General features: G+C 42.0%; 1 non-coding gene across 1 annotated transcript; it reads right to left on the bottom strand.

Moving 5' to 3' along the window:
* Window positions 1–9103: 9103 nt before the first annotated feature.
* On the bottom strand, window positions 9104–9210 carry LOC122054419. The gene has a single exon (XR_006132734.1). It is a non-coding gene; the product is annotated as a small nucleolar RNA R71 (small nucleolar RNA).
* Between the last annotated feature and the right edge of the window lie 2595 nt (window positions 9211–11805).

Genomic DNA, 11805 nt, shown 5'->3' with positions numbered 1-11805 from the left:
AGTGAGGAGAGGGAGAGCAAGAAGAAAAACTCAAGAGGAAGAAGAAGATGGAGTTACAACCACTTGAATAAAAAAATCAATTTTCATTCCACCTAAAAGTGGCCGGCCACTTCAAGGCATGTAACCCCCATGGAATATCAAGAGTCAAGTCTCTTGATCTCCTCCATGAGGTGGCATTTAGTCAAGTCAAACTTGACCAAATGAAGAAGCCTTGATGATGTGGCATTGGTCAAGTCAAAGTCAAGTCAAAACTTGACTCATCATCTTCCTACTTAAGTCAAGTCAAACTTGACCACTTCTCTCCGTTGGTTGATCTAATCTAACCATTGGTTCAAGTCAATTTTAATTTAATGAATCTCTATTCATTGAATTAAATTAATTAAATGAGTCTAAGTCCAAATTAGACTCACTTAACACATGAACCAAATTGAGTCCAACTCAATTAGCCTATTTTGGATTACTCTTAATCCAATTTGGTTCATCATATGAACGTAATCATTTAGGTTCATCTAATGGACCTAATCTCCATCTAATTGCCCTTAGTGTGTGACCCTATAGGTTCTTGTAACGTTGGCAATGCCCCTAAACCCATTTAGGAGCATAAGTAATAAGCGGTATCTAGCAACACATCATTACTACCCAAGTTATAAGAATGTTGAGATCCAACATCACCTTGTGACTACTAATTGTGACTCCTCACAAAATATGACAAGTGTCCTTCTATCCTAGACATCTAGATTGATCAATGTGAGGCATAGACTGTGTCATTCTCTAATCAATCTAAATCTTGAACTCCAAGTAGACTCACTCAATCAAATGAGCTCAATATCCTATATTGACTCATTTGGGCATGGCCATGCACTTCGTGGTCTCACTCTATCAAGAATATCGATGTCACTCCTGTCATATAGGAGGGATAGATCCCATCTACATCACTCACATCTCTCTGCATAATTCATTACATACCCAGTAATCACCTTTATAGTCTACCCAGTTACGGGTGACGTTTGACGAAACCAAAGTACATAACTCCTTATGTAGGGATCCATGGTGACTTCAGGTCTAAGGACTAGTAGTCATACTAATAGCCACATGAGAAAGTATATGACACTCATATAACGATCCATGATACTTTCTCATGGCGGGTCATTCAGTATACATTCTCAAATGCATACCCATGTGTCAACTTGATATCTCTATATCCATGACTTGTGAGATCAAGTCATCGAGGTGACCTACATGCTAGTCTTATTGCATTAACATTGTCCCTGAATGTTAATACTCGACTAGGAATGATTAAGAGTAGTGTTCCCTATATCATCTCACTATCGGTTCAACTAACCGATTGATATAGGTGAGAACCGTCTACTCAAGGACGTTATTATACTTAGTTTATTTGGCACCAATACAAGTAAGTATAATAACCAAAAACCAAATGCCTTTATTTATATAGAATATGATACAACAAGTCCAAAATATAATCATAAAATGATTGGCTATAGGGCTTTAGCTAACAGGTGGAGCCAGGATGCATCGTATAAGGAGTCCTGTGAGCCTCGTCTAGAATCTTCCTCCGTAGTTCCACCTGATCCGGAACACATAGTCTGTCACCAAAATGTAATACCCCACTATCAGATATTTGAAACTCTTCACTCTCTGATTATGCTAGCCCTTGCTTGATTTTCTGAATTTCAGGATCCTGTCCCTGAGCTGTCTGGATGCCACCAAGCGAGGTGGATTCTAACGTCATAGTAGAGAGCTATCCCACTATAAGTTCAAGATTGAAATCTGTGATCTCCTTCTGTAGGGGCGGTGACATGGCTACTAGGGATAGTTAGGTGGCGCTGGACTTCCTGCTAAGTGCGTCTGCCACCTTATTGGCTTTTCCTGGATGGTAGAGGATGTCTATGTCATAGTCTTTGACCAGCTCGAGCCATCTGCGCTGTCACATATTTAGATCCTTCTGAGTGAAGAAATACTTCAGACTCTGATGATCTGTATACACTTTACACTGAGCTCCATACAAGTACTATCTCCAAATTTTGAGGGCGAACACAACTGCTGCAAGCTCAAGGTCATGAGTAGGGTAGTTCCTCTCATAGTCCTTGAGTTGTCTGGAGGCATAGGCGATCACCTTGCCATTTTGCATCAGTACCGCTCCTAGTCCCAATTTAGAGGCATCGCTATAAATATCAAAGCTGTCTGTGTTTTCTGGCAGAGTCAGAATGGGAGCACTGGTCAATCTTCTTTTGAGCTCCATGAAACTGTTCTCACAGTCCTCTGTCCACTGAAATTTTCTGTTCTTTCTGGTGAGAGCTGTCAGTGGGGAGGCTATCCTAGAGAAATCCTCTACGAATTTCCTGTAATAACCTACTAGTCCCAAAAAGCTTCTGATCTCACTGGCGTTCTTGGGTTTTTTCTAGTTACTCACAACCTCTATTTTACTAGGGTCTACCATAATACCATCCTTGGAGATAATGTTGTTGGAACCCCAAGGTTGTTTTGGTGTGATCAACAAGTTAAGTTAGGTCCTGCGTTGTTTCTAACATTGTGTCTAAGTGTGCAGGAGCTTAGGAGCACAGGTACTCGAGCGGAAGACGCAGCTAGCGAGAAGGACGGCACGCTGTGCGTCCGAGGGACGAGGTGCTGCGGAAGAGTACACCGGCGGACGAGAAGGAAGTGCGCGCGGTGGTTCCGAGGTACGAAAGCCGGAGCGGAAGATTGCTCGGGGAGCAAGAGACGCAGCTAGCGCGAAGGTCGGCACGGGGTGCAACCGAGGGACGAAGTCTGCGGATGAGTACGCTGGTGGACGAGAAGGGACACGCGGTAATTCCGAGGGACGAGAAGCCGGAGGGAAGCACGCTCGAGAAGACCGGAAGATGGGTTCGGGTGAGCCCTATTCCGGATGTCAGAGATCACCCAAGCAAGCGGAGCCGGAGCAGAAAGACCCGGACCAGAGGCGAGCTGAACCAGAGAAGAGAGCACGGACCAAAAGTCAACTGGGTTGACTTTTGGCTCCGGGGCGCCCGGAACTATCCGGGGCGCCCGGAGCTGTCCGGGGCGCCCGGAACCATCCGGGGCGCCCAGAATCGCCAACCATTGGGGGATAAATTTTATCCCCCCAGGGTGCCCGGAACCCATCCAGGCGCCCCGACCAAGGCTATAAATATAGCCTTGGTCCAGAAGCTTTTCAACAATCACGATCATTCTATTTCCAAACACTTGTATGCTTTAGTTGTAGTTAAGCTTCTGTTTTCTGTGCCTAAACGCTGTAAGAGGCTTCTCCGCCTGAAGGAGTTTTTGAGCTTAATCTTCCTTGGATTAACAACCACATCGGTTGTAACCAAGTAAACGTCTGGTGCCTCGTCTTTTCTTTTATGCTCTTATTTATCTGCTTAATTCATTTTACAAGTGTTAGCTTAATCGTTCGAGGAAGGGTTGTTTGTTTTTAATTGACAGGTTACTTACCAACCCTTCTAGCCGGCCCAACGGTCCTACAAATGTGACCCAGGAAGGCTACCTGATCGAGCCAGAATTCACATTTCGTGAACTTGGCATACAGCTGGTTCTGCTGAAGGATCTGCAGTACTATCTTCAGGTGCTCTGCGTGTTCTTCCTGAGTTCTGGAATAGATCAGGATGTCATCGATGAATACGATAACGAACTTATCTAAGTATTCTCTGAATACCCTGTTCATGAGGTCCATGAAAGTAGCTGGAGCATTTGTCACGCCAAAGGGCATGATTACGAACTCATAGTGTCTGTATCTGGTCCTGAAAGCCGTCTTGGGTATATCACCTTCTTTGACTTTAACTTGGTGATATCTCGATCTGAGATCTATCTTAGAGAACACTGCTGCTCCCTTTAGCTGATCAAACAGGTCATCTATTCTGGGAAGAGGATACCTGTTCTTAATCGTGACTTGGTTTAGTGCCCGATAGTCTATACACAGGTGCATGCTCCCATCCTTCTTCTTCACGAACAATACAGGCGCTCCCCATGGTGAGTGACTAGGACGTATGAAGCCCTTGTCAAGCAGCTCCTGTAGTTGCTCATGAAATTCCTTCAGTTCTGCTGGAGCCATGCGGTAGGGTGCTTTGGAGATGGGATTTGTACCGGGAATAAGTTCTATCTCAAATTCAATCTCTCTGTCTGGTGCTAGGCTTGGTAACTCCTCAGGGAAGATTACTGGGTAGTCACATACTACTCGGACCTCTTCTAACTTTTGATCCTTGTCCTGACTGGTATTGACTACATGCGCTAAAAATCCCATACCTCCTGAATCTAGTAATTTTGTGCTTTCAGAGCCGAGAGAAATTTCTTGGCTTTTCTCTTTGGTTCTCTGCTGTAATCAAATTGCACTCCTGCTTCAGGTTGGAATATGATTTTCTGTTTACAGCACTCGATAGAGGCATCGTATCTGATCAGGAAATCCATTCCAAAAATAACGTCGTAGTCGGTCATCTCTAATACTATCAGATCACCAAAAAGCTCTCTGTCTGCTATAATGATCGACACTGCTTGGAGCCAGTGCGTGGATGCCATAATTTCTCCCGAAGGTAGCGTCGTTAAAAATTGACCACTGAATACCTCTGGGGGTATTGCTATCATTTCGGTGAATGCCCTGGATATATAAGAATGGGTTGCCCCAGTATCGAATAAGATAGTTGCACTTTGCTGTAAAATACTAATCTGACCTGTAACAACTGTCGAGGCATTCACTACGTCTTCTCTGGTCAGTGAGTAGATCCTTGCATTTGTCGTGACTGAGGGGGCTTCTAGTCTGCCTTGATTGATGTGTGGACCATCTAAAGCAGTCTGCATCTGGTGCAACTGTGCTAGCTTGACCTCGTACTGAATCGGCTGTGGTGGAGGAAAGCTGGTCTTGTTTGGGCATTGTTTAGCCATATGCCCCTCCTGGCCACATTCGAAACATCCTCGAGTGCCCTTGCGACAAACTCCTGGGTGAAATTTTCCACAAGTGGAACACTTGGGATAGCTGGGATGTTTACTAGCTGGTCCTCCTTTTGGGTAACTCCCTGGTTTGCGTTTATTGCTGGAGTTCCCTTTCCAGTTAGAGCCATGGGAGCTGTGGCCCTGGTGTTTCTAAGTACCTGAGCCTCCTTGGCCTTTCGACTCTGAGAGGACTTGCTTCTGCTGTTTGATACTATTCTGATAATGCTCGGTGGTTAAAGCACTGCTCACTAGTTCTTCTGTAGTCTGCGGTCTACGGACACTGCTAGCTACATTCATTGTTATTTCCGACCTTAACATCTTGAGCATCAACCGGACCTGTTCCCTTTCAGTGCTGACTAGTTCGGGGTATAGACGAGCCAGTCTGTTGAATTTCCTCACGACCTCCTCAACTGAAAGGTTGCCCTGACGAAATTCAGTGAACTCGTCATAGTGGCAGTTTGTGACCCACATGTGGAAGAACTCTTTGAAGAATACCCTTTCGAAGTCAGCCCATGTCATCTGATTCACTGGGCACTTCGCTTTAATTTTCTCCCACCACATACGTGCGTCTCCTGTCAGACAGAAAGAGGCGCACTTCACCTTCTCCTATTTTGGCCAGTCCAGAAGCTCCATCGTACTCTCCAGTGTTTTGAACCAGGCTTGAGCATCCCATGGTTCACTGGTGCTTGAGAAATTCTCTGGCTTGATCTTCTGCCACTGGATCAGATAGGCTTCTCTCATTGCCCCTGCTGCTGGGGCTACTGGTGCTGCAGGTTGGACTGGTGGAACCTCTATCACTACTGGAGTTGCTAAGTTAGGCTCTGGGGTGACAGTGGGAGTGTTCTGCTGGTTAGCCCTTAAAGTGGCTATCTCCTGTTGCTGCTCAGCTAGTTGCTTCTGTAACTGAGCCACTACCTCTGCAAGGTCTGGAGGAGGCACTGAGCTGCCCGCCTCATGCTGGGGCTCAGTAGCTGGTGTCTTTCTAGCTGGGCGTCCTCGTACCATTTTCTAAAGACACATAGGACATACATAACTAACAGGATCATATTGCATAACTATTGTTATCATGTTTAACTAGCTACCATAATCACGTTAGAGGCTATCATACATAAGCATGCTTTAGTTATCTATAAACTTTAAAGCAAAACATAAATGAAGTGAGAGATGTTCTTAGTTGGAAGCTGCAGGTTCAATGCTGATGTGAGTGTGAGGAAGTATGGAAATTTGCTCTGATACTACTCTGTAACGACCCGCCTTCTACTTACCAGGCTGTAAGGCCGGACCGTCACATTATACTGTGCTAGGCAATGAGTTGCGGAGAAGTGAACTAATTTAAAACTTATCATGCTAATGACTGTTACAAGCTGTAGCTTCTATTCATAATGCCTTTTTATTGTGCTACATATGCTAAGAGATGAAACCTAAGCTTCCGAATGGGCTAGAGACTATACACAGAGCTTCCTAGCCAACATCAGGCCTTCCAATCGATCGGTGGATCGATTGGAGTTATTTGATCGATCCATTGATCGATTCAGCGCGCTACTGTGCACGGGGTAATATTCTGGATCGATCGACTGGTCGATCCATACTTGCCAATCGATCTAGTGATCGATTCCGAAGCTCTCTGTTCGCGAGAGCTAATTCCTCGAAAGATCAGTTGATCGATCCCTTAACCTTCTGTTTGCGACAAAATGCGACTGGATCGATCAGCGGATCGATCCAGAAGCTTACTGTTCGTGGAAACAAGCTCCCCAATCGATCAACTGATCAATTGAGGACCCCCAATCGATCGGCTGATCGATCGGGGTTTCTGATTTCGTATCAGAAATCTGACTTCAGCACTGTTTCGTGCCCAATTCACATACAAAGGTTCTAAAGTGGCTGAAAACATACTAATGACAATTAACTAACATTCTAAATATGATCACTAACAGTCTAAGCAGGTCTTTCATGATTCAAAACGTTAAAATAACTTGAAGTGCGGAAAAATAATAACATAAGAAAATGCTAAAGGTTTCTAATTTCTCCAAAGATCTTCATTCCAGGTTCCATCCACACACATCTTCATCGCATTGTCCTCCAGCCTCTGCTAATCCATCTTTCCTTTATCTTTATCTGCAGTATAAGGAAAAGAAGTATCTGTAAGCTTTGGAGCTTAGTAAGAAACCATCTACCTCACAAAGCATGCATACGATGCAATTTATGTTTTTAAAACATGCTATTTGAAATATAGGCTGAACATGTTAGAGCATGGCATGACATACTATCATCCAAACATAGAAATCAAAACTGATCATGGCAATATCTTCTAGTATCAACAAGGTAGAACTAAACTAATACAATAGCTAACTAAACCAACGCTAGGCTGATATAAATTCTAAACTGTAATCACATAACTAAATTGTGAAGCTTTGAAAAAACTATTTATCATAAATAGATGAAAATACTAATCATGCTGCTGATGGGCCCGGCAATTGTACTTGCTATGCGCACATCCCTAACTAGACCCGGGGTTGCAAGTCCCGAATTTAGTAGAGTTATTAGGTTATCTAAACCTAGGGACGACTATGAGAGCCCAGCCCAAGGACAACTGAAGTCCAGTACAGTGCAACTGATAAGTAAAATACTGATTTGTAGCTAATATACTTTACCTTGCTCTTACTAGGTTATCTGAACCTAGAACTAGGTTGTCTGAACCTAGAGGTGACTATGGGAGCCCACCCATTGGACCGTAGTCCCACATAAGCTGAAGCAAGACTAAATATGCTATTTTAAATGCTTCTACTGCATTTACTGAACTATTAAAATGCCTACTGTAGCATTTTACTGAGCTAAGCATTTTATCGAACACTTGGGGTGCTTTAGGACCCACCCTACGTACTGAAAATCTGCATACGACTAAACTAGTACATAAAAACACACGAATAGCTACTTATACTGCAGGTGAGGGGTTTCTTACATCTTGCGCTAGTTTTCCTTACGATCTGATCGTTTGTTTTTCCGGAAAAAAACAATCTTCTCGATGACCCTCTTGCTTCCACGTGCTCTTCTCGCGGAGAGGAGCGTCCTCGTGCCGGAGTCGTCACCGGAAGGTGTTCTTGGAGCCTTTGGGACGGAACCCTAGCCCCTTTGGCTTGGTGCGCCGAGAGGAGGAGAAGAGGAGGGGGCGACGTGTAAGGGTTTGAGGAGAGAAAGTTGCGTTCAAAACAATTCCCCACTTAATAATTTTCCTATTTATATTAAGTGGTTTATTCGGCCAACTTAAACTTAAATATAATTGCTTCTCTCTTCTTTCAGCACACCCTTGCTGGGGCCTCCTGGTTACTGGAGTTGTCCATAAGACGTAAGGTCTCATAGGTCTCAGGTTCAATTCCTGCTTAAGCTATTTTATGTTTCTATTTGTTTTTGCTACTTCCGCTACTCTAAAAATTCTATAAAAATATCCTAAAATTTCAGAAAAATCATAGAATATTTCTAAAAGTCTTTTGAGAATTTTCGAGCGTTACACTCACGGAAGGCGGCTTCAAGCATGTTGAAGGCGCCTTCAATGACCGTTAGCTGAAGTTAAAGTTTATCTTTGGCAATAAACCTTGTCTCATTGAAGGCGCCTTGGATTATCTTGGAGGTGCCTTTAAGCCATAGATATGATTTTCCAGGAGCTATAAAAAAACTTTTGGAACTAGGAATTAAACAACAACTAAACTACAAATCCTATATTCATTTTTCTAGTTTTTTGTAATCTTAAAAGTGTGTAAGAGGCTACTCCACCTTCAACAAAGGAGTAATTTCTAGTGAAGTTTCTTTAACGCCTTGGATTAACAACTACCTAGGTTGTAATCAAGTAAATAGTCATCTTACTTTCTTTAGTTGATTAGTTTATTTCTGTTTTATTTTAAACATGCTATCCAACTAAGTTGAAAGATCGAGAATGAGGTTATTTATATTTTTGCAGGCAATTCACCCCCCTCTTGCTGACCGCATGGGGCCAACAGGCGTGCCCGACTGTCTTTGGCTATTGGGTTTTCATTTTTTCTTGAAGGGTGAAGCTTGAATTTGGTTGCACTCTCTCCTTGCCGAAAGCATCGTGACATGGGATCAGTTGGAAATACTTTTCCTAGACAAGTAAATTGCACCAAGCATAATAGTCTATCTCAGGATTTAAATTATGGGTTTTTCACAAAGGGATGAAGAGTCATTGTTAGAAGCTTGGGGAAGATTCAAGATCTTATTATAGTAATGTCCATATCATGGCCTAGAAAGGTAGCTGATTATCCATACCTTTTATATTGGTCTGACCAACTCAATAAAAGCTTCATTGGATTCAACCGCAGGAGGGTCCTTGATGAGGAAAAAAGTCAATGAAGCATACTCTTTCATTGATAGCATTGAATGGAACCTTAAACCAATAGGAAAATGAGGAGAAGAAGATGACATTTAGACAAGAAGCAAGGGAAACAACAAGAGAGGTCCCGAAGGAAGCGATCTTAAACCTTGATGAAAAGCCAATCACAGTTTCAACCAAAATAGAGCTATATGAGTGTCACAAATAGGAGATTGTTGGGGTTACAAGGTTGTCAACATAGTCTCACATTGAAAATACACAGAAAAGATCATGCATTTAAAAAGAGAAAGACTCAGGCTTTGCCCAGTCGAGTGTACATAGAGAGCTTTGCGTTTGATCGGGCTTCGCCCGACCGATCGTATGTCAAGAGTTTTATATAAGGTTAAGTGTCCCTGACCTCGCCCGAGCTATGCCTGGTTGAGCACACATAGAGAGCCTTACGTTTGATCAACCTTCGCCTGACCGATCATATGTTAAGAGCTTTATAGGGCTAAGTCTTAAGTATCTAGAGCCCGGATGACCCTTCAGTCGATCAAGCTTCCCTAAACTTGACCGTCCATTTTCTAACCAAGCGCATTATTTCTTGAGTTTTGGAGTAGAATCCTAGGGCCCTTATACCCGACCAATTTATAACCGGTCATCCCTCTTTGAGCATCTTGCTATAGGACTGCACAATCAAGACCCGAGAGCCCTGATAAACATATCCAAGTGAGGAATGTCCCTTTACGTCGAATTAACTTATCACACCACCCTAACTTTGATTGACATGTCCTCCTCTAAATCCGCTTGACATATCCCATATCAGTGGAGTAGTCTCTTACAAACTTTGGAGGCTAAAAAAAATCAGAAAATGATTACAGAGTATGTTATTGAACTTCTAGCTCCAGAGTGCTATTTATAGCCCTCTAGGCAAAATTTACTACTGCTAACATGGCATTGGAGGTGTCTTCAAAGATAACCAGGGCACCTCTATGTGGATAAAACAATATCCTCGTTACAACGGCTACCTAATGCCTATTATTCAATGGAGGATCCTCCGATTAGTTAGAGCCACCTCGACTACTATTCATCAGAGGCACCTTCACTCCATTGGAGGCACTCCAGTCCCATTTTCAGCAACTTCATCAACTGAACATCCGGGGCACCTCAAAACATCCATGATACCTCAAGTCTTCAAGTTTCCATGGTCAACTTCTGAGTTGATTATTTCTAGACTTCGCTTGCTTGGATGATGCTCCAGTTATTTGGAGTTGAGCTCACCTGAATCTAACTCCACTCTTCTCCTCAAGTAGACTTCCTCCCTGGCTTCTCATCCCTTGGATAAGCTGTGTGTATCCTTCTCTTCCGCTAGTGTACTCTTCTGCAGCTCCTCATTCCTTAGATGCACGGAGCCTATCGACTCCCTTCCCGTGCTATCCTTCTCGCTCACTAAATCTTTTGTTAGACTTTTTATGTTTCTAAGTCTCTGCACACTCAAACACAAGGCATTAAATACATAGGGTCTAACTTAACTCGACTGACCACATCAAAACTGACCTTGAGTACTTACAATAGGAACTGGTTTCATGTCATTCCAAGCTCTCTAGGTCCATCAACTGATTTCAGAGATATTTTGAGTTATTTTGATATTAAAAATTAATTAATCTCAATATATTAGGTTAAATTATTGTTTGAAAGTATTTATATAATTAAGAGAATTAGAAGAATATATAGGAATTGATTTTATATCATTTTGAGCTATCTATGTCCCTCAAATGGTTTTAGACACATTTAATATTTTTTATTTTTTTTAATTCTATAATGAATCCATGGATTCATTGTCGAATTGGTGATGAATCCTAGGATTAGTCATAAACTGAATAAAAAGATAAATAAATGTGACCAAAACTAGCAGATGGACGTAAATAGCTTAAAATGACATGAAGCCAGTTCTTATGTATTCGTTTAGTTCAAATCCATGGATTCATTGCATCGTAGACTAAATATAAATAAATAAATGTAACCAAAATTAGCAGATGGATGTAAAGAGCTTGGAATAATATGAAATCAATTCATATGTGTTCGTCTAGTTCTCCTTATTATATTCAATGTCTCAAATATCAATTTGACACAATATATATTATTTTCATAGCTAAGATAATTAGATAGACTTTAATCGACTGATGACTTAGTAAAAATACTAACAAGAGTTATTGATTGAACATGTTATAGTCATTTTGATGTTGAAAAATCACTCCTATTAATATGTTGGGTCAAATTGATATTTGAGAGCATTTATATAATTAGGAGAACTAGACAAATACATATAAATTAGTTCTATGTCATTCCAAGCTCTCAGGTCCCTCAACCAGTTTTGAACACATTTATTTTTTATTTTATTATTTCTAGTTCTGCGACGAATCCATGGATTCATTGCAAAATTGGTAATGAATCCAAGGATCTATCATAAACTGAATAAACAATTAAATAAAACTAAATGTGTTTGCAACTCGCATATAAACCTAAAG

This window comes from Zingiber officinale, chromosome 3A, assembly GCF_018446385.1.
Source record: "Zingiber officinale cultivar Zhangliang chromosome 3A, Zo_v1.1, whole genome shotgun sequence".
Taxonomy (NCBI): domain Eukaryota; kingdom Viridiplantae; phylum Streptophyta; class Magnoliopsida; order Zingiberales; family Zingiberaceae; genus Zingiber; species Zingiber officinale.
This window is presented reverse-complemented; position numbering and strand designations above follow the sequence as displayed.